Here is a 21,036-nt window from a genome sequence, read left to right as displayed (position 1 = left end):
ACTCCCAAGCTTAGAATAAGTCCAGGAAAGCTCAGCAGGCAGAATCATCACAGATCCCCACCCCCAATCTCCATGACAACATGTCCAGTTGCACAGAAGCAGAGACCCTGAATTAAGAGAACTGTAGCACAATCGCATCAAACACACTGTTAGTAGTGGCCTGAGCTGCACCACATATTTAAACTAGCAACGCATCATGATGATGGGGCGTCACTCCCAATATCACATTACGTGATTGGTTTTGCATCTTTTCAACCTCCCCCCCCCTTAAAAATGGGTGCAGGAGTACAGCAGATGTTAAACTTTCAATCAGGGGGTTACAGATGCACACACACACACACTCCCCATTCCAGCATCTCACTGCTCAAGAGAAATATTTATTACGGTCCATTTTCCATCATACTGAACTGAAATCATACACACACCATTTTGCCACAGCATTTTACAGGCAGCGAAGGGGGTTGTGGGCAGAGGCGTAACTAGGGAAAACGGCGCCTGGGGCAAGCACTGAAATTGCGCCCCCTCCCCCCGCTGCGCGCCCCCCACCACCCCCGGAACTATGGAAATGTGTCACAGCCATAGTCAAATGTGGGTTGTGGGCTGCATCCGTGCAAGTATACTGGGACAGGAAAAAGGAAACATGAGGCTACAAGGCTCTTTAGAAATATATATTTTAAAGAAATGTCTTGCACACCAACAGCCTAAGTTTGCAGTCCTCATGGCCAGAAAATAAATGCTTTTAAACATAGTAATAGGTTTTGTGTCCCAAAATGGAAAAGACAAGACAGGTATTCAGAGGCATAACTAGGGAAAATGGCGCCTAGGGCAAGCACTGAAATTGCGCCACTGTCCAAGCAGGAATGATGGGACTTGTAGTCAGCAATATCTGGAAATCCCCGTTAAAAGGAACACTGTACCATCTAGACATGGTTGTTGATCAAAACCTGAAAACAAGAGCCATCTCTGTAAAAGACTTAGAACAACAGCCAGGAGTTATGTGAGGATTCCAAGTGTCATTTTCTCTGTCTCCTCTCATTCTTTAAAAAACATGACTTTGTCCTAGAGGATCACCTGCCCAAATAGCCACTAGCAAAATAGGGGAAGAAGAAGGTGGTGGTGTGTGTGTGTGTCTATAAACCAGTGAATGATTCCTGCCAGCCTTTGTCTTATGATGACTGTTGGCTCATGATGGGGTATATGTGCATTCACCACACTAGTGCTTACTTTGACACCAAGAGGGAGGAGGATACATTAGTTTGCCACACTAGACAGAGGAATTTGCAACAGAAGCAGATAGCCAAGTTCTGCCAGGGCCAAAACCAGCCCCTGCCAGACTAATAAATCATTGTAATTTGCCCCTTCCTGTCACAAGCAGTGTGCTGTTCTTTTATTATTGACTCTAACTCTCAGATATCCCAGTCATGGATGGAAAATTCAGGGTCAATTTACAAGAGACACATTTTCTACATGGAAGTTTCTTCTGTGCAGGTGCTGTGCAGAAACCCATGTGTAGTGATCAATACATATGTAACTATTCCGCCAGGGGCATAGCAAGGTTGGAATGGGTCCAGAGACAGGATTTCAAAATGGGCCCCCAGCCCCTCAAAGTCCAGGGCCTCCACACACCCCAGGCCCCCAAGGATTTAAGTCTGTTATTTCAAAATAAGTATGCTACCTGGAAATACATTTCACTGAATACACGCATGCACACTTCACAGTATATAGTGATATACATTGAGTACTATATATTTGTGCTACTTTTAATGCCTAGAACACACTAGCAATGCTAATTATTAAAATGGACCCCTTGCTGCAGATTAGCAAATGATACTTTCAACCATGCAGGGTGAGCCTATGTTTGTTTGCTCAGAATTCTGAACAAATTCAGTAAAGTTTGATTCCGGGAGTCTTTTCACACCAGGCTTTTAAAGCCCTTTAACACACATCTCCTCTGGAATAGAGGTGCTGCATTCACATGTTGGCCAGATTGACCCTGAAGTCCCTGCAAGTTATTGGGGAGCAGTTCACACACAAGAAAAATAAAATAAAATCAAATAAAATCACAACACATGCTTCACAGTTCTCACTCAGACCTTCTGGATTGCAAAACAACTTGAACATAAGTGCATTTATGAATGAATGAAAATAAATAAAATATACTTGTTCCAGAAGTGTTTGTAATTTTCTGACATGAAACAAGCCACTTATAGGCCTTTTTAGATAGTTTTTGTTTTTAAAGCCAGCACATTTTCCAGTCTGTTTTAAATTAAATATTCAGAGACTTCTCAGTCTCGCCCCACCCCACCCCCATATCAAAGCCCTATGGCAAGCAGATCCCTATATATGGGGGTAACCACAAAAAGGAATTCACAGCCTACCTAGCAATAGCTGTTCTGGATGGTCTGGTCTGGGCAGAGGATCTGCTGCCTGCTTCCTCCTTCCTTCCTTCCTTCCTTGCTTGGGGCCTACTCGGAGGCCTCTCTGGAAGCCCCGCCCACCCGCCGATCAGCTGAGAGGCGGGGAGAGAAGAGCTCTGCAGTTTGCAAGCCTTGCCAATCCTAGGCCTCTTTGCCAATCAGCCGGAGCTGGAGGCAAGTGGCTGAGGGGCCCTGGGGCTGGGCAGGTGGGCAATGGGGTGGGGGTGGCAGGAACTGGTATGGCGCCCGGGGCACGTGCCCCCCCTGGCCCCCCCCAGTTACGCCTATGGTTGTGGGGGAATGAAAACTGGATGGACTTAGCAGCACTGCTTCCAGGGGTGCTCCTAGAGGCTGCTGGAGGCCCTTCATGATACGATGATGAGGGGACTTGTGGGTAAAAAACAATAGTGGCTGCCAGGAGAAGCTTCGCTAAGAGGACAGTCACCAGTAGCAAGGAAAGGGGAGCGGGGGGAATCTTTGGCCCCTGTAGCCTATACATTTTGAGCCAAAAGTTGTTGAAAGAGAACATGTGTTTTACATCTTTCCTAGATCACTTTGGAAATGGTTGCCAGAATGAGCTGGCGCTTTGACTGAAAACTAAGAATCGGGCTGGTTCAGATGAACATGACATTGGGTCATGTTCATCTGAACCGGCCCAATTACCTGCCCTCTACACACCTGCCCTCTAGACACGTTATCATCAGGGCCACACTGAATGATCCCACCCCAACATCACTCAAGGTCATGGCAATGGATTCTGGGCATGTCCTTTATTTATTTATTTTCTATTTTATTGTTGAATTTATAAACTGCCTTTCATTAAAAACAACCCCAAGGCGGTTTACAAAAGTTAAAAACATACAATAAAAATGACAATTAAAATATTAAGCTAAAAATATAAAACAAATCTAATTTAAAAACTATAAAATACAAGCATAAAAACTATGAATGAGTAAAAACACATAGAAGCAGCAGTAGAAACAGTCATGTAAAAGCCTGGGTAAAAAGCCAAGATTTAAGAAGCTTTCTAAAAACTGTGATGGAGTCCGAGGAGCGAATGGCCACTGGGAGAGCATTCTAAAGTCTGGGGGCAGCAACAGAGAAGGCCCTGTCCCAAGTGCACGACAGATGAGCCTCCTTCATTGTAGGCACCCGGAGCAGTGCCCCCTCAGATGACCTTGTCAAGTGGGTAGCAACCCTTGGGAGCAGGCGGTCTCTCAGATACCCCGGGCCCAAACCATTAAGGGCATTAAAGGTCAAAACCAGCACCTTGAATTGGACCCAGAAACGAACTGGCAGCCAATGCAGCTCTTTCAGGATGGGTGTGATGTGCTCCCACCAGGCAGCTCTGGACAAAACCCTAGCTGCCACGTTTTGCACTAGCTGCAGTTTCCGGATATTCTTCAAGGGCAGCCCCACATAGAGCACGTTACAGTAATCCAGCCATGACGTGACTAAGGCCTGGGTAACCGTGGCCAGATCTGCCTTCTCAAGAAAGGGACGCAGCTGGTGCACTAGCCGAAGCTGTGCAAAGGCACCCTTGGCCACTGCCTCCACCTGAGATTCCAAAAGCAGAGCCGGGTCCAGTAGTACCCCCAAGCTGCGTACTTGCTCCTTCAAGGGAAGTGCAACCCCATCCAGAACCGGTAAAATCTCCTCATCCCGATTGGCTCTCCTACTGACCAACAGTACCTCCGTCTTGTCTGGATTCAACTTCAGTTTATTAGCCTACATCCAACCCATCACGGCCTCCAGCCCCTGATTCAGGACATCCACCGCCTCCCTAGGATCAGATGACAAGGAGAGATAGAGCTGAGTATCATCCGCATATTGCTGACAACTCAGTCCAAGTCCCCGGGTGACCTCTCCCAGCAGTTTCATGTAGATGTTAAACAGCATGAGGGACAAGACCGAACCCTGCGGGACCTCACAGGCCAGTGGCCATGGAGCTGAGCAGTAGTCCCCCAGCACCACCTTCTGGACCCTCCCCCCAAGAAAGGACTGGAACCACTGCAACGCAGTACCTCCGATTCCCATACTCGAGAGGCGGCCCAGAAGGATACCATGGTCGATGGTATCGAACGCCGCCGAGAGGTCCAGCAGAACCAACAGGGACGCACTCCCCCTGTCTAGTTCCCGGCGTAGGTCATCCACTAGAGCGACCAAGGCAGTCTCAGTCCCATACCCGGGGCGGAAGCCAGATTGAAAAGTGTCCAGATAATCCGTATCATCCAAGACCCTCTGCAGCTGGGACGCCACCACACGCTCTATCACCTTGCCCAAAAAGGGTAGGTTAGAGACCGGTCTATAGTTGTCCAGGTTGGAGGGATCAAGGGAGGGCTTTTTTAGTAGTGGTCTTACCACCGCCTCCTTGAGGCACGGTGGCATCCTGCCCTCCCACACATGTGTAAGGGGGGACACCACACACTTGCCCCTTGCTGTGGCTTCTGTTTTTAAAGGCACTTCTTGGACCTTAAGGTCTTTAGGTTCTGAACTGGCCATGGATACATCCATTCAAAAAACTATGAATCCCACAATCTACCACGCCAGCCGGACTCCTAAAGAACTTAAAGAAAAAATGTGCCCTTTAAAGCAGAAGCGGTGACAAGAGGCAATTAATGAGGCAGTGGGCTCCAGCCTTCCAAGGAGGGCATTGTGCTGCTGATCTCAGATCCAGATAAGGGAGGGGAATAAGAGGAGGGTCAGTGGAATTCTGACAGGCATGTCGGAACTCTGATAGAGTTCTATATTGACAGGAGGGAATTTTGTCAGAGTTCCAACTGTCAGAGCTCCTTCTTGTCACTGTGGAATTCATTCCGATAGTGCCCAATGTAGGGCACATCAGGTCTGACATGCCTGTTGGACCAATCCAACTGCACAGCCCTAAAGTGTAGGGGGCATCCAAAACATACCTAGGAACAGCAATCTCCATGTTGTTTTCTCTCTTTTTTCTTTTTTAGATTGTGAGCCCTTTAGGGACAGGGAGCATGTTTGTTTGTTTGTATCTATGTAAACTGCTTTCAGAACTTTTGTTGATAAGCGGTATATAAATATTTGTCGTATTCGTATTCGTATTCTCTTGGTGGAGAAAAGGTTTCCTCCTGCATGGCATTGTGCAAGTGTCCCTATCGATGATTTGAATACTGATTGAATTGTCTGTTTTGCTCCTCCCATCAGGCAGGCTATCCACTTTAAAAACACTCTGTGTGTTGTTTTATTCAATGCAATGTTCATTTGACACCACATATATAAGCAGTTTTATACACACACACACACACACACAGAGTGGATATGTAATTTATTTATTTATTGCAGGAGGAAACCTTTTCTCCACCAAGAGAAAACAACATGGAGAACACAATTACTGCTCTGGGGAGGAGGATGAAGGATCATGACTACACAGTCACCAGCCAACTAGGGCTATGCAGCCAGCTTTGATACAAACCCGCAGAATCCGTTTCTCCCAAGCTGGTACATAGAGAAGGATACGTTTATTTGTCAGTGTGGCAAACATGCTTCCAGAGTACAGCAACTCGGCGCTTATTTAAATCTACACATGTATGCAGTCCTATACTATCTCCTCTGCAAACATCCTGTGTGAACAGGATGTCCCTCCCTTCAGCTAGGATACTCTGCACCTATAACAAGAATCCTCCCCTGCCCACCCTTCAGAGCATTCAATTGTTTATCATATCCTAGCTATATTATTAAAACTAGTGTGAAGGGACCATTTCAAGTTTATCCAAAGGAACAAAGGGGGGGATTGAATAATTATGCATAAATTTAAATGAGTTATAATGACATTCCTAAATGACATTCCTAAATACAAGTAAGTTCTTCATGTACATACAATACCAGAACGGTTACCAATTACAGTTGGTCAGCTGTGCTCAAAAGTAACTATCAGATGTGAGCAAATAGCACACACATGCACATCTATCTATCTGAATGCATAAGGACATGTAGCACTTTCATAGCCAGAGGTATATGTAATTGGATTATCAGTCATCTGGATGCACACACCTGAGGTGGAACTGATGACTGAGCAGAGGCCTTAAGGAGTAGGAAAGGCAGGGTGGGGGGCGGGATATACTGTCGAATTAACAGAAGCATACATTTCTATTAGTAGCAGGGCCAGAGAAAGAGGACACCAAATAGTTCCCCAGCAAGTTATATGGAAGCTTGTTTGGGTTATAAAAAGCCCTGTATTGATGAATTCTCTCCATGGTCGGGGGCGGGGTGTGTGTGTGTGGCTTTGCCGCCATGGGGATTCCAATGAAAACAGCAAAGATCACAAGGTATGCATCCTGTTGTCAGCTATGTCCAATCCCTTACTGGTTCCCTAGACACACAATTACCCCAAGTCATGATGGTCACCTTGGGAGAGCTGTTGCAGATGTAAGGTTAGCTGGCAGCAAATAATGTGTGCCCCAGAGGTGATCTGAGTGAAAAGGTTTTCCAGAGCTCCTTGCCCTAGAGAATTTGAGGGAGACTGGAGCATGAAGCTGCTGAGTTAGGATGCATTAGTGAACCTGACAGAATTACACTGGGACCCAAGCAATATTTTGCACGGCTTTTCTCACGCCAGAAAGTAAAAGTGAAGCCAGATGACAGGGTTTCTTTCAGCTTGTTGAAAAGAGGATGCTCGAATGATAGTTGCTCATAGTATGCACACACCTCCTTTCTGTTTCACAGTTATGTCTGGTCAAAGAGATTGTGCATGTTTTGTAATCCAGTGCTTCCTAGATCTGCAACTCCTCCTTGGGTGGAGAGGCTAGCAGAACAAAGGAAATTAGCATCAGCATGCACACCACAAGCTGATCTAGAATGCTGCCACAAGGATGCTCATGGGTGCTAGGCACTTCACAAGAATTACACCCATCCTGCAACAGCAACATTCCCAGGCTTTTAACTGAAATTTAAATTTTGAAATTTAATGTGTTTTTACCTATTGTGATTTTTATCCGTTTTTATGAATTTTAAATGTTTTATATTTTATATTGTGTTTTAATCTGTACACCGCCTAGAGATTGCTATATTAGGCAGTATAGAAATTCAATCAATCAATCACTCAATCAAATCCATTTATTTCCATAGTAGATTCAATTGCTAGTTACAACCTTTAAAGCCCTAGACAGTTTGTGGCGGAGGTATCTGTTGGACCGCATCTGCCAGCCATGTCATTGACTGAGATCTGATTTGTGGGGACTGGAGACATGGCCTTGTTAGTTGTGGTCCCTCAACTCTAGAATGCCCTTCCAGAAGAGCTTCGCTATGTTCCCTCTCACAGAGTTTTAACAAACACCTGAAGACTCAACTTTTTAGATTTTATTTGCTGTTTTATCTAGCAGGTTTTAAAGCTTCTCTATATCTGGCTTTAACTGGGTCTTGTTTTAACTGGAATTGTATTAATTTATGCCCTCACCATATTTTCAAACTATTTTCTGTCTTCCCCCTAATGATTCTTCTTGAGATATGAGTGAGAAGTATTTTGGCTGAATCCTGAATGTACCTGTGCTCAGTATAGGATTAATCCATATCCACTAGGCCTGTACATAAATGGAAAAGTCAGGATTTAGTCCGACTTGATCTGCTCTGATCCCACAAATGTTGGTTCGGGGTCCTTTGGACCCTTTCAAAATTTGGGGTTGGGGTCAGGATCGGGATTGGAGTTGGACAAAGCTGGGGAAAGCTTTTGAATGTAACTTAACTGTGATACTCACTGTGATACCTGGAAGAAAAGTTATCTCACGACAGTGTGTTTCGGGGAAATGAGGTAACAATAGATAATCTAAGAGGAAATGATGTTAGAAAGTCACAAGAGAAACCTGGAAATCAGCTGACAACTGCTGCTTGTGAGAGAAAAGTGGGCTGAAAACTTTTTAAACTGTTTATAATAAATTAGATTTATGCCCGGGCAGGCAGGCAGGTGGGCAGAGAGGGCAGAAGATGGATCCCCCCTCCAGCTGCAATAGCTGGGGGTCAGGGAGGGAAGCAGACTCTTACTGACATTTGGCGCTCTGGAAAGCTCAGGGTTTTTTTAGAACAGTTTCAGAGAAATCCAATCTGAACTGGGCTGGCCAAGTTCGGGTTCAGACACTCTCCGGACCCCTCTAATTTTGGTAAAATCAATCTGAATTTTCACAGGCCTAATATCCACTACAATCAAACCAAACCAAGAACCCTAAAAATATGGAAGGACATATCCATATGGGTCTTTATTTTGGTTATTCAGGTTTACAAGAATTTATATAGCAATTTTTTTTTACCTTGACATTTTTTTTACCCTAACAAATGTTCACATTATAGTTTGTATATTGAGTTGTCTTAGACAATTTAATATTTTTAGGGTTCTTAGTTTGATTTGATTGTAATTGGTAGAACCCTAAAGCACCTGGTCTTGTTTTATAATATCCACTATCACATGTGCTACTATGATGTGCATTTGTTGTGTCTTTATCCACTGTTTTGTTTTTTGTTTTTTAAAAAACCCAAAGAGACTTTGTATCTTCACAGCCTGATCTGCAGAGCTTTGTATCTTCACAGCCTATCTACAGAAGGTAGTTCCCCTAACTGTTTCTGTTGATCCTTTAAGGGGAGGAGGGGATGCAGCAGAAATGTACTTCCTTCTCCTTAATGAGGGACTTAAGGATCTTCATAGTTGCAAACAGCCACAGGAAAAAAATGTCAAAAAAATACATTGGGATGCTTGGGGGGAGGGGGGCGATTTCACACTGAACACCAACACCCCATTTTATACCAAATATAGATAGATAGCAACCTCCTAAGCCGCTTCCTGCATCTGACACGCTTTAGCCTATAGTAAAGTAAAATAAAGTAAAGTAAAGTAAAGTGTGCTGTCAAGTCGGTGTCAACTCCTGGTGACCACAGAGCCCTGTGGTTTTTCTTTGGTAGAATACAGGAGGGGTTTACTATTGCCTCCTCCCACACAAGATGAGATGATGCCTTTCAGCATCTTCCTATATCGCTGCTGCCCAATATAGGTGTTTCCCAGAGTCTGGGAAACATACCAATGGGGATTTGAACTGGCAACCTCTGGCTTGCTAGTGAAGGTATTTCCCTCTGTGCCATTAGGTGGCTTTTAGCCTATAGTAGTTTATGTCAATCAGCATCAACTTACTGGTCTTCAGGTTGCCGCAGGACCCTTTGTTGTGGTGCTACCACAAACTAACACAATTACCCTTCTGAAATATCTTCCCAGATACCTGGCTTCGAGATGCACTGCTAGTCAAAACTGCCAAGACTGGGCTAGACTAGAATCAATGTGAACATTCTAGAAGCAATTTCAACAAAAATTAGCGGGCTCAAATGGGAAGAAACAAAACAGGATAAATTTCAGGAGTGGGTGAGAAATCCTTGTAATGTTTCAAGGGAGGCAGCTTGCTTTGGTAGCAGGCAGCAGCAACATCATTTCCCCACTCCCCAAGTTATGCTGCACCTTTGCAGGTGGTGTCAGAAGCAGTATTAGAAGCACTAGGCCTCTTCCCATAAGTATGGCTGCCACTTTTGTTCCCAGAATGCCCCTGGAATGATGCTATATCATGAAGCATAAATCTCAGGGGACTTGCAAGGGAAAGAATGGTGGGTGTGGACAGAACTGACTGCCAGGTGTGGGACTTCCAAGACTGCTTCTGGTGCCACCTGCTAAGTTACACAGCATAAGTGGGAGATGAAGGGAGAGAAAGATGGGCACAGCATAAAATAATGGGTGTGTGTGTGTTACGCGGGGGGACCCCACCTGCTATCACCACTAACCAGTGGTAAGATGCCTCTGACAAAAACATTAAGTGTTTTGCATGTCAGCCCCCTGGAAAATGCCAAATGCCCCCTTTCTGCTCACTTAGAAAAAGGCCTATTCAGATAAGCATTTATCATGAGAGAGAGTCATTCCAGATGTTTTAAATGACACATTTGTGACTTCTTGGCCTCACTTGACTTTGATGGCCCTGGGGTGAGGGCAGCAGGGTGAGGCCAGAGTATAATACTCTAGCGTCTCCACATGCAATGGGCTGTTGCTCTGACAATTTGTCTGAATTGGCCTGTACTTTAATTCCAATGCTGGCTTCTGGAGAGAGAAAAAAATTGTGGTTGCCAGTGAGCTGAGAAATCCATTACAATTTCTCAAACTTCTCCCTGTCAAACTGTGGAAATTGCCCCTCCTCCTTTTCTCTGACTAAGAATTTGGTGGGGTCTTTTTTATTTTATTTTATTTAACATATTTGTATACCACCCAAAACACGTGTCTCTGGGCTGGTTAGGGTTAGAGTTAGACATAGCACATGGTGGGAAAAGGACTTATTAAATCCACTGGGCCAGAGATGGGGTCTTCAGCAATGAGATGCCAATGGAAAAAAGGGCAGGTGGTGAGATCAAGTTCTCCACTCTTGTTTTAAAATGTGGTGAGATCAAACAGGAAGCTGAATTATGTTCAGTAATATTTCCTGACATGGCAAATAATTAATCTTTGTAAAAAAAATTTAAAAGTTCAATAGGTTTTCAAAAAACTGTGAGGTTTAAAACCTATATAAACACTAAATATAAAAAGGAAGTGCAAAAATTCTAAACAATGGGTTAATATTATTATCTTATTAATAATAAATAGAAGATGAAGAATTGAAAATCATATCTTCCTTTTGAGATTGTTAAAGGTAGTGAACAACAATATGAGAGCATTAAGTGTTCTCAGATTTGTTTATTCTTAAATTAATAAAGTCACTTCCCTCAAATGGCATCTTTAAATTATAGAATAAAATTGATGTTGCAAATGTTATGAAATATCGAAGTCAACATGACAGTAGAAGCTCCCATATTAAAATACATGCTTATTCAATAATCACAGATTAATAATTACTGGTATAATTGGATCTGCATAACGAATGCATTTTTTCTCTAAAAGGTTTTTGAATTTGTTGGCGTTTAACCTGTTTTTGATTTTGATTTTTTCTCGATAAGGTTTTTGATTTTGTTGGAGTCTAACCTGGCCCAGTTCACAAACCAAATCCATTTATAGATTTATAAATGGATAGCCCTGGTCAGCAGGGGCAGTTTTGAAAGGTTCCTGGCCCCCACCAGTGACATGGGGAAAGGCAGCATTTGGTGCAGCAGATCAGGTACCAGAGAGCCAGTGTGTACAGTGGTTAGCGTGCTGGACTAGGACCGGGGAGACCCGAGTTCAGATCCCCATTCAGCCATGATACTAGCTGGGTGACTCTGGGCCAGTCACTTCTCTCTCAGCCTAACCTACTTCACAGGGTTGTTGTGAGAGACAAACTCAAGTATGTAGTACTCTGGGCTCCTTGGAGGAAGAGTGAGATATAAATGTAATGATGATGATGATGATGATGCCTTGGGCCACCCCTGCTGGTCACTTGTTCAGAATCTGGGCACTGAAAAGGGCTAATGTGACAGAGCTAACAGGAGCACACCAGCACATTCTGCACCCACCATCACACTGGGCATGCTGAGCATGCAGCATTCCTCACCACAGGGAGAAACTCTCCCTGAGTACAAAATTGCCATTGCAGACAAATGCCATACTCAGTGAGAGCAGAGAAGTAGATACAGATAGGGGCGTAGCTAGGGGAGACAGGGCCCGTGTTCGCCCCTCTCCCTGGCAGTCCCTCTCCCCGGCAGATTGAGGAAGATAATGAAGAAAATAGGGAGGGGTAGAGCTGGGGGGCCCTGGGTTCTTTGAACCCATCCACTCAATTATACAATCCTAGCTACAACCCTGGATACAGAGTACCCTGGTGTGGTGGTGGGGGTAGCCAGTACACCTGTATTAGTCCTGTACCTGGTTACACAGTACCTAGATTCTGAAGGACTGAACGGTTCCCTCTAATTTATACTGTTCCAATATGAGAAGAGCCTGCAGGCCCTATCAGTCCTGCTGCAGCCTTCCCCCAGGTCCACAGTGCTACCATGCACTGACACTTGAGCGAGGCTCTTGGAGGAATCTAATCAACCTCCTCCAACTGCAGTCCCTTTCATCCTTTTCACACTGGGTGTCATGGACTCAACTTCATGCAACAGTCGGGGCTCAGGTCCTGAGGTGGCAGAACTAGGGAATTCTCCAGTACTAACAGCAGCGGCCAAGATGCAGGACCCGGGCAGCTCCAGTGGCAAGGATGAACCAGGCGATAAGGGGCTCCAGGAATATGGATCTGAACCTTCAGAGATACCCCATCCCTGCCCCAGAGCAAGGCTGTATCTGGAAACTCTCGCCCTTCAGTGCCTGCTCTCCAATACCAGGAACACACCAGGCAAGAGGTGGCTGAGCAGGGGCGTATCTAGGGTGCGGCAGGCAGGGCATGTGCCCCGGGTGCCACTTGAAGGGGGCGCCATTTCTTATTTTTTTAAAATAAAAAATAAATATGGCCACCGAAAACAAAATGGCCACCGTGCATGCTCAAATGGCCTCTGTGAGGCCCTAGGCCATGCCAGGCCTCGCAGAGGCCATTTGAGCATGCGCGGTGGCCATTTTGTTTTCAGCAGCCTTTTTTAAAAAAAAAATATTTTTTAAAAATGGCCACCACACATGCTCAAATGGTCCCTGTGAGGCCCCAGAGTCCAGTGGGGGGGAACCTTTGCAGACCCCCCACACACACAGCCTTTAGGAAGCCCCCCAAAGGGGCTACAGGTTAAATATATATGTGTGTGTGTGTGTGTCTATATATATATATATATATATATATATATATATATATATATATATATATATATAAAATATAAGTCACTGTACACATATTCAGTTTGGCACTATGTACAGAGAATCAGGGCTTGTGAATACTGAGCTAAAGCTTATGAGCTAGGATTGTATTCATTTGCTCTTATTTTGCTTCTTGTGATAAGTGAGTTAAATGTGATGTCTTAATCATATAGCTATTAATGGTGCGTTTGTCTTTGAATCAGTGTCAAATCCTTAGTATTAAGGCTTAGTATTAAGTTTTTTGCTCTCTTTCTCTCATTTTAACTGTCTTTCTGAAATACTAGAATATATTCCAAGCAGTGACACAGTTTACTCTGCATATCCTTTAATTATTTTCAGAGTATCTGGGAAAAGTCAAATTCTCCGTTTATTTTTAAAACTTATGTAATAGTGATGCTATAATGCCTAGTAGACAATTAGACAGGCACTTCTGTTTAGTTTTCCAAGTACACCTCCACATAGTATTTGGGTATTTCATGAGCCCCAGCGTACTGAAATTTGTAGTTTTCCAGCATTTTTTTGGTCTGGCTACGTCCACTGCTAAATAGTTTTTGAAATATTAAAAGATTAACGAGCTTGACATGTACTTTTCAGCTGATATTATGGTGAATGATGGGAATCAGATGTTTGGACAGGGGGTGCAATTTCAGTGCTTGCCCTAGGTGCTATTTTCCCTAGATACACCTCTGCCACCACCACCCCTGAACAGGGTACCCTCCCTGGTTTGGTTAAGTTTGTGGGAGTTCATGAGATTAAATTTTTAAAAAACTTTTAAAAATTAGATTTTACTTACTGCCACCCAGTCCAGGGGCTTAGATTCAGCCATGGGGTGGGGGTGGGGGGTGTCTCCAGAAGTTCTCCCTCCCCCATGTCAGCCTCCATTTATGTACAAATCACCCGGTTTGGGTGGTCTTCAGCCTGTTTCGGGCCTGTCCTCTGTTGCCCATGCCAAATGGGCCTTTACGTGGCTGGGTCATGGTTATTTTTGTAGTCACGAACCCCCCCCCCCCACAAATGGCCAGGGGGTCCGGTAGCAAACTGAATCGGGGGGGGGCAGAGGGTTCGGTTTGATATCTGATTCTTGAACTGAACCTATTCGACATCGAACCTGTTTGCACATACCTAATAGATATGTGAGAAAGGAAGATAAGAAACAAGCAGTGGTAGGAAGGAAAGCATGCTTGATGCATATCTTTAATACAGAGCTCAAACACCCCCATGGAGTACTGACTCTTATCCCTTATTGGTTTTGAAATAACTAGATGCCTTCTGTGCTGCTCACACAATATGATTCCCTTCCAAAGTTATCAGTCCTCATTTGGGCCCAGAGTACTTACTGTCGGGATCCAGCCATACTTGCTTTTGGACCATGACGTGGTCTTCTCCTTTTCAGCACTGAGGATCCTATGGTTACTACCAAGCTGGAGCTTGGCCCTTTTGCAGACATTCTTTCTGAGGAGTGTGGGGTCTTGGGTGACCCAGCAGTCAAATCTAGACCCCTGCTCCAGCTCTGGACTCTCCTCCATCATGCCTAGGGCTCCAGGAACAGTTATGACCACAAATTAGAATAGTACTCTAGAAATAGCAGTGAAGGGGTCGCCTGGTTGCCCAGGGGTTCCTTTCCAGTGGGCCTACTTGGAAGGAGGAAACAAGCTCTGGTGCATGCCCTAGATTGGGACTGAGCTAGAATTAGGAAGGGTTGGGTTGCTGCCACTATATTCATGCTTCAGCCTCAGCCTCGTTTTCACCTATGCAACAGCTTGGAACTGGGAGTTTATTTCAGACCCAGCTCCAGGTTTTTGCTCCAGCCCTCTGCGTCTGCTTTCCGTCTTGGCCCTTGCTTCAGCCTCCGAGCCCCATCTCCTGCTTTGCACTCTGATTTCCAGCCTGCAGCTTCCTCTGGCCTCTCCTGCCTCCAACTCTGGCTCCAGCCCTAACCTGCAATCCAGTCTCATCCTGAGCCTCCTGTGACCTACTTTCAGAGGTGTATCTAGGGAAAATAGCACCTAGGGCGAACACTAAAATTGCACCCCCTGTCCAAACATCTGACACTCATCTTTCAGATAACTTTACCATAATATCAGCTGAAAAATAAAAGTCAAGCTCATTAATCTTTTAATATTTCAAAAACTATTCAGCAGTGGACGTAGCCAGACCAAAAAGTGCTGGAAAACTGCAAATTTCAGTATGCTGGGGCTCATGAAATACCCCAATACTATGTGGAGGTGTACTTGGAAAACTAAACAGAAGTGCTTGTCTAATTCTCTACTATGCATTGTAGCATCACTATTACATAAGTTTTAAAATTAAATGGAGAATTGGACTTTTCCCAGATACTCTGAAAATAATTAAAGGATATGCAGATAAAATATGTCACTGCTTGGAATATATTCTAGTATTTCAGAAAGACAGTTATAATGAGAGAAAGACAGCAAGAAACTCCCAGTGGGCCTTAATACTAAGGGTTTCACACTGCTTCAAAGACAAACTCACCATTAATAGCCATATTATTAAGACATCACATTTAACTCACTTATCATAAGAGCAAATGACTACAATCCTAACCCATAAGCTTCAGCTCAGTATTCACAAGCCCTCATTTGCTGTACATAGTGCCAATCTGAATATGTGTACAGTGTCTTATATCATACTATTTTTTTTTTAAACTTTTTACCTGTAGCCCCTTCAGGGGGCTTTCTAAAGGCCGTGTGGGCATGGGGGGTCTGCAAAGGTTTTCCCTCCCCTCGCTGGCCTGTAGGGCCTCACAGGGACAATTTAAGCATGTGCGGTGGCCACTTTTTATAATAATAATATTTTAAAAAAATGGCCACTGAAAACAAAATGACCACCGTGCATGCTCAAATGGCCTCTGCAAGGTCTGGCATGGCCGAGAGCCTCACAGAGGCCATTTGAGCATGTGCGGTGGCCATTTTGTTTTCAGCAGCCATTTTTTTAAAAAAAAATTAATTTTACAAAATGGCACCCCCTTAAAGTGGCACGCGGGGCATGTGCCCTGCCTGCCCCACCCTAGATACGCTCCTGCCTACTTTGCCTCTTGAAGGCAAAGGACCATCTTACTCGGCACCAATCCGCTCTACCATTGCTATCCTGTGAGGAGGCCCTCTTCCAGGTCCCACCATATTCTGAGGTGAAATTGGTTGGAACGCAGCATGTGAGTGAGTCACTGTTTCTAGTCAAAGGTTGGTATATGGATTTTAAATAGCTTCCACCTCCCTTTCCCCATATCCATTCAGAATTTTTTGCAACTCTTATATTACAATTCCAGAGAAATGTATACAACAAACTACAGAGAGATGACAAATTACAATTAACGTACTACATTACAATTAAATGCTTGAATCTGGAATCCAAGTTCACTTTTCTGGGAATAAACCCCACTGAGCACAGTGGGACATACTTATGGGCATAGCATCCATTGGATGAGGGAGTGCAAATGTCCCTGGGCCCGGAGAGTCAAGGGGCCCACAAGGGCCTCACCACCCTCCTCCTGTACATCCCTACACTGCCATTTCCTATTTCCCCTTGATTTTGTTGGTAGTGGTGGCAGCAGGCTCCCCTTCCCCCTCTGTGGCCGGCACACAGGCCTCCCCATTGAGTAGGCAGAGTGTTGCATGCTGTGCCATCTGGACACTGCCTCGGTAAGTGTCCCTCACCATGCACCCTGCCACTCACCTCGCCTCCCCCGGCTGGCTCTCCTTCCCCAGAACACCAGCAGCCTGCCGTGTGTGTAAACGCAGCTCCTGCTCTCTGTAGCATCTCTGGCTGCCTGGGAGAGAGACAGCGATGCTTGCTTTGCTTTCCCAGCCAGGCTGAGCTGTCCTGGAATAGCCAAGCCAGGCATTTCTTCCCTGCAGCAAGTGGGGCTGGGAGGGAAATACGAAAGGACGACAGAACGGACACTCAGCTGCTTGGTAGGGGGTGGTTAGACAGGACGGCTAAAATGGGTGTGCGTGTTACATTCCCCCCTTTTCCTTCCATAACTGAGCGGCAGCGCTGAGAACTAGGAAGAGCCCAGAGCAAGGCACATCTGTAGGGATAGTGATGGAAGAAGAGAAGCACTCCCCACCAATCCATGGCAGGAGCATGCCCCCACCCAGGGGTCTGCTTTGGCCGAAATGCACAGGGGTCAGCCCCCGGCGGGGGCCAAGCAGATGCCTACAAATGGGCACGAAAGCAGCCCCCTCCCCCTGCATCACAGTTCAACCCACACAGCGCTAGCGGGGAGAGACGCCAGAGCACTGAGAAGCCCACCCACCCGCCATCACAGCCACATATACATTTAGAGGGGGAAGTGCAGTGGCGAGGCTGGAAGATAGGGGGTGTGGCTTTGGTGCTGGCATGGGGACCCCTTGAAAGAACTTTGTCCCCGGGCCACTGGGGGACTCCCTACAACTCTGGACATACTTCTAAATAAACATGCACAGGATTGTGCTGCCTACCTTTTAAAAGTCATGTCATTGCTCGCAGTAACTCATGGACATTTACGTTTCACTATGAATGAGGGTGAGGAATGGCACAACCCTTAAAAGTCGATGGCCCTGATCCAGAAAGAAAGAGAGGTGTGTACAAAGCCTTCCATGGTCATCAGTTATGCCGATGTGTATCTTTATCCACACCGTGATACCCATTTGAGCACTGTTTTGCTGTCTAGATGTATTTTTAATGCATTCACACCCAGAGCCAAAAGTTACCATGTGTGATGAGTTGTCTATAATTACAGTGGCTGAAATACTGTGCAATATTCCACCTGCCTTGTAATGGAATGTGTGTGCAGTTGCATACGCACAAAATGCAACAATTGTGCAAATGCAGTTGTGCGATGAATGGCCATGGGAATTAATGGCCTTCTGCCATGCAACTGCATTTGTGCAATTCTTGTGTTTTGCACAACTGCACTCTCACGCAACTATGCACACATTCCATTACAAGGCATTGCACAGTATGTCAGCCAGTTAGATTAGTGCCACTGCCAGCCACTGTAGACATTGGGGACTCCTGAGACTGGCTGAGTGGCATGCAGGTCAAGTGATGGGTGGAGCCCAAGTGGGTGGTGCCATTGATGGTGGGTGGAGCTGCAAGTGGGGCATTGCTAAAACCTTTCCTCCCTAAAATAACAAAAGCAATATAAGCACTGCGGAGAAAGCTTCAGCTGGTGAGCTTTCTCCTGTCCCTCGTCCTCTGCTGACTTTTTACTTGCCCCCCCCAACTACCTATATTTCTCCCCCACTCCCCTCCACCCTACATACTGGGTGAATATGTATGTATAATTGAACATATTGTATTCTATGTATATCCTCCATTCTTTTGTTGCTAAGGTAAGAAGCACTGCAGCAGGCCTTTTGATTTCACTAACAATTCAACCAACCAAACCACAACAATAACTATAGCCCCCATAACAAAGTTCTCCACAATAATTGTTACAGTCTTGGGCCTAATACTTGCGTTAAAACTAGTAGTCAAAACAACCCTAATATTACACAAACATAACCAGCTATATAACTTTTCAAACCAACTTGAGTTCTTTAACATGACTGCCCACCGCAACCTACCCAAAACAACAGTCTTTATTGGACAAAATCTCTCAACCCATGTAAACAATGTGTTATGAAAGCTCCCGGTGGGCTCTCTCCTGTTTTTCCCCAGTGGGAAAGCTTTCTGACCGACCATAGTGCCAAATGGAGCCCGGTTATAGTGACTACACCACCTTAAGTAGTGCAGAGGGGAAATGCTTGACTAACAAGCAGAAGATTGCCAGTTCAAATCCCCACTGGTCTGTTTTCCAGACTATAGTAAACAGCTATATTGGGCATTTTGCCTCCTGGCGCCCACAGAGCCCTGTAGTTTTCTTTTGGTAGAATACAGGAGGGGCTTACCATTGCCTCCTCCTGTGCAGTATGAGACGATACCTTTTTCCAAGTATGGGGAGGGCATCCGTAACACGATGGGTTGTCAATCACTGCATGCTCCGAGACAGGGCCAATGAAAATCGAGTATGCATGTTGCTCCCTCTGTCGAACCCCGGCATACCCAGTTCTGGTCCTGTCTTCGCTCTGGGACAGTTCTGTTTTTTCTGGCTCAGCTTGTTCTTCTCCTCTTTCTCCTGTGTGCAAGAGGGAGAAAGGAGTTGTATGCGTTTTAAGGTCGGTGTAATCCCTCCTGTCTCTCTTTAGGTCGTCTTCCTTCCTTTGGCTTTTTGTTTTTCTGTCAGTTTCATATTCCTGTCAGTTACCATTTCCGCCTCCCCCCTCTCACTCAGACCTTAAAGGAGCGAGTACGGTGTTTTTCTATGGAGATCGCACACGCTGGCGATATGCTACGGGGCTCCCTCTCAGAGGGACCCCTCTCTGATGCCCCAATTATTAAGTCCCCAATAGTCCCTTCGGGGGCTGGGGAAAGCTCCGTAACAGCCGATACAGGCTTGGTTGTTGTTGAAGGCGCCTCATCTCCGGTTAAGGAGATAAAAAAGAAAAAAGCTTCCACGGAGCACATTAAAGCCCCGAAGAAATCAAAGCATTTGGAGGCGGGTGGCGCGAAGACCAAAAAGAAGAAGAAAGAGAAGGGAGTTCTCTTTTCTAAAGCACCTACTAGTGAAAGGCTCCAACTCAAAGCAGTGAGGGAGCGGCAGCCAGGAAAAGAGCCAACGGCTCCTCCCGCTCGAATTGCGTCCGCCATTTTAGCTGCCTTTGATCCGCCCGCAGCTCTTTCAAGCAATTTCGCGCCTGTTCCTGGAGCGCTGCTGCCCGCAATAAAGGCTTCCACAGGGCCGTCTGAGAGTGCTCCCATGCCTTTGGGGCTCTCTTCCGCTTGCTCCGATCCTCAACAATCCTCGTCTTTGGTGGTGAGTGACTTGTCAGGAGACATTTTGGCGGGCTCCATGGGTCCTAGCGGGGAGTTGCTGTCAGCCAAAGAGCTTGCTTGGCTCAGTGCTTTCGTTCAGAAGAACTGTCTGGCGGTGGTTTCCCCTCTATTAAATCAGCAGAGCAGTGTGAGTGCTTCTCTTCCCAAACAGCATGGCAATGCAGAGGGTTCAGTGCAGACAGTTGAAACAGAGGCAGTTGGGGGCAATGCAGTCCACCTGCCTGCAAACACTGCACAGACTGGGGGGCATGATGTCACGGCGACCGCCACCTCCCGAACGCGCAGGGGCAGGCAGCCTTCCTTTTCCTCCTCGCCGGACTCCAGTCCAGTTAGGCAGTCCATTCCTCTTGGTGAAAGAGTCTGGCGGGCCAGGAATGCCAGGAAAAGGCGTCATAGGAGACTTTCACATGTCTATTCCTCTGAAGGGGATGACTCTCCACCAGACAAACGGACATGTGGGTCACGCGTTTGCGCCCCAGTTTCCACGGCAGAAACCCATAAGGGGGATCAGGGAAACCGGGAGGCTTCTAGTTCCCACGGGAATGTTCCTGGGACTTCGTCACGGGCAATTGTTACTCAGCTCCAAGGTCAGAGTTCGAATTCTGAGGAATCAGAAAAAGAGGAAGGGGAGTTGTCTGATGAACAGACCCCATCTGAAAAGCCCTCCTCAGCAAGGTTATTTTCTGTTGATGGATTCGAGGTCCTCTTGGCCAAGGCAAAAAGGGCAATTAAGGATGTGTCTAGTGATACTGCCCCTCAATCAGTTCCTGGTTTAGACCAGGAGGTTTTCCCCTCGACATCGACATCTCCTGCCACAGTGCCTTTTCCATCCCTATTTAAGGATGTGATGCTAGCAGAGTGGGGGGTACCTGTGGCGTCCAAACCCGCCTTGAGTTTTCCCAAGAAATTGTATGCCTTACCTGCTGAAAATATGTCTCTGATAGCCATTCCAGTGGTCGATGCCCCGGTGGCCCAGTTGGTGACTGGGGCATTGGTTAATAAGGAGGGTGA

General features: G+C 45.9%; 2 protein-coding genes across 2 annotated transcripts in view; one reads left to right on the top strand and one right to left on the bottom strand.

Moving 5' to 3' along the window:
* Nucleotides 1-2,464, bottom strand: part of PLPPR5 (phospholipid phosphatase related 5) — a 241,699-nt gene extending 239,235 nt beyond the window's left edge. Inside the window, exon 1 of the mRNA XM_053248523.1 lies at nt 2,379-2,464. The gene's annotated coding sequence lies outside the window, so the exon portion shown is untranslated. The remainder of the gene's footprint in view (nt 1-2,378) is intronic.
* Nucleotides 2,465-2,515: 51 nt separating this feature from the next.
* LOC128324235 (uncharacterized) overlaps nt 2,516-21,036 on the top strand; it is a 29,192-nt gene continuing 10,671 nt past the window's right edge. Inside the window, exon 1 of the mRNA XM_053248520.1 lies at nt 2,516-2,591. The gene's annotated coding sequence lies outside the window, so the exon portion shown is untranslated. The remainder of the gene's footprint in view (nt 2,592-21,036) is intronic.

This window comes from Hemicordylus capensis, chromosome 4, assembly GCF_027244095.1.
Source record: "Hemicordylus capensis ecotype Gifberg chromosome 4, rHemCap1.1.pri, whole genome shotgun sequence".
In the NCBI taxonomy this organism is placed as follows: domain Eukaryota; kingdom Metazoa; phylum Chordata; class Lepidosauria; order Squamata; family Cordylidae; genus Hemicordylus; species Hemicordylus capensis.
Note: the sequence above shows the minus strand (reverse complement) of the source record. Positions and strands in the feature narration are given on the sequence as shown.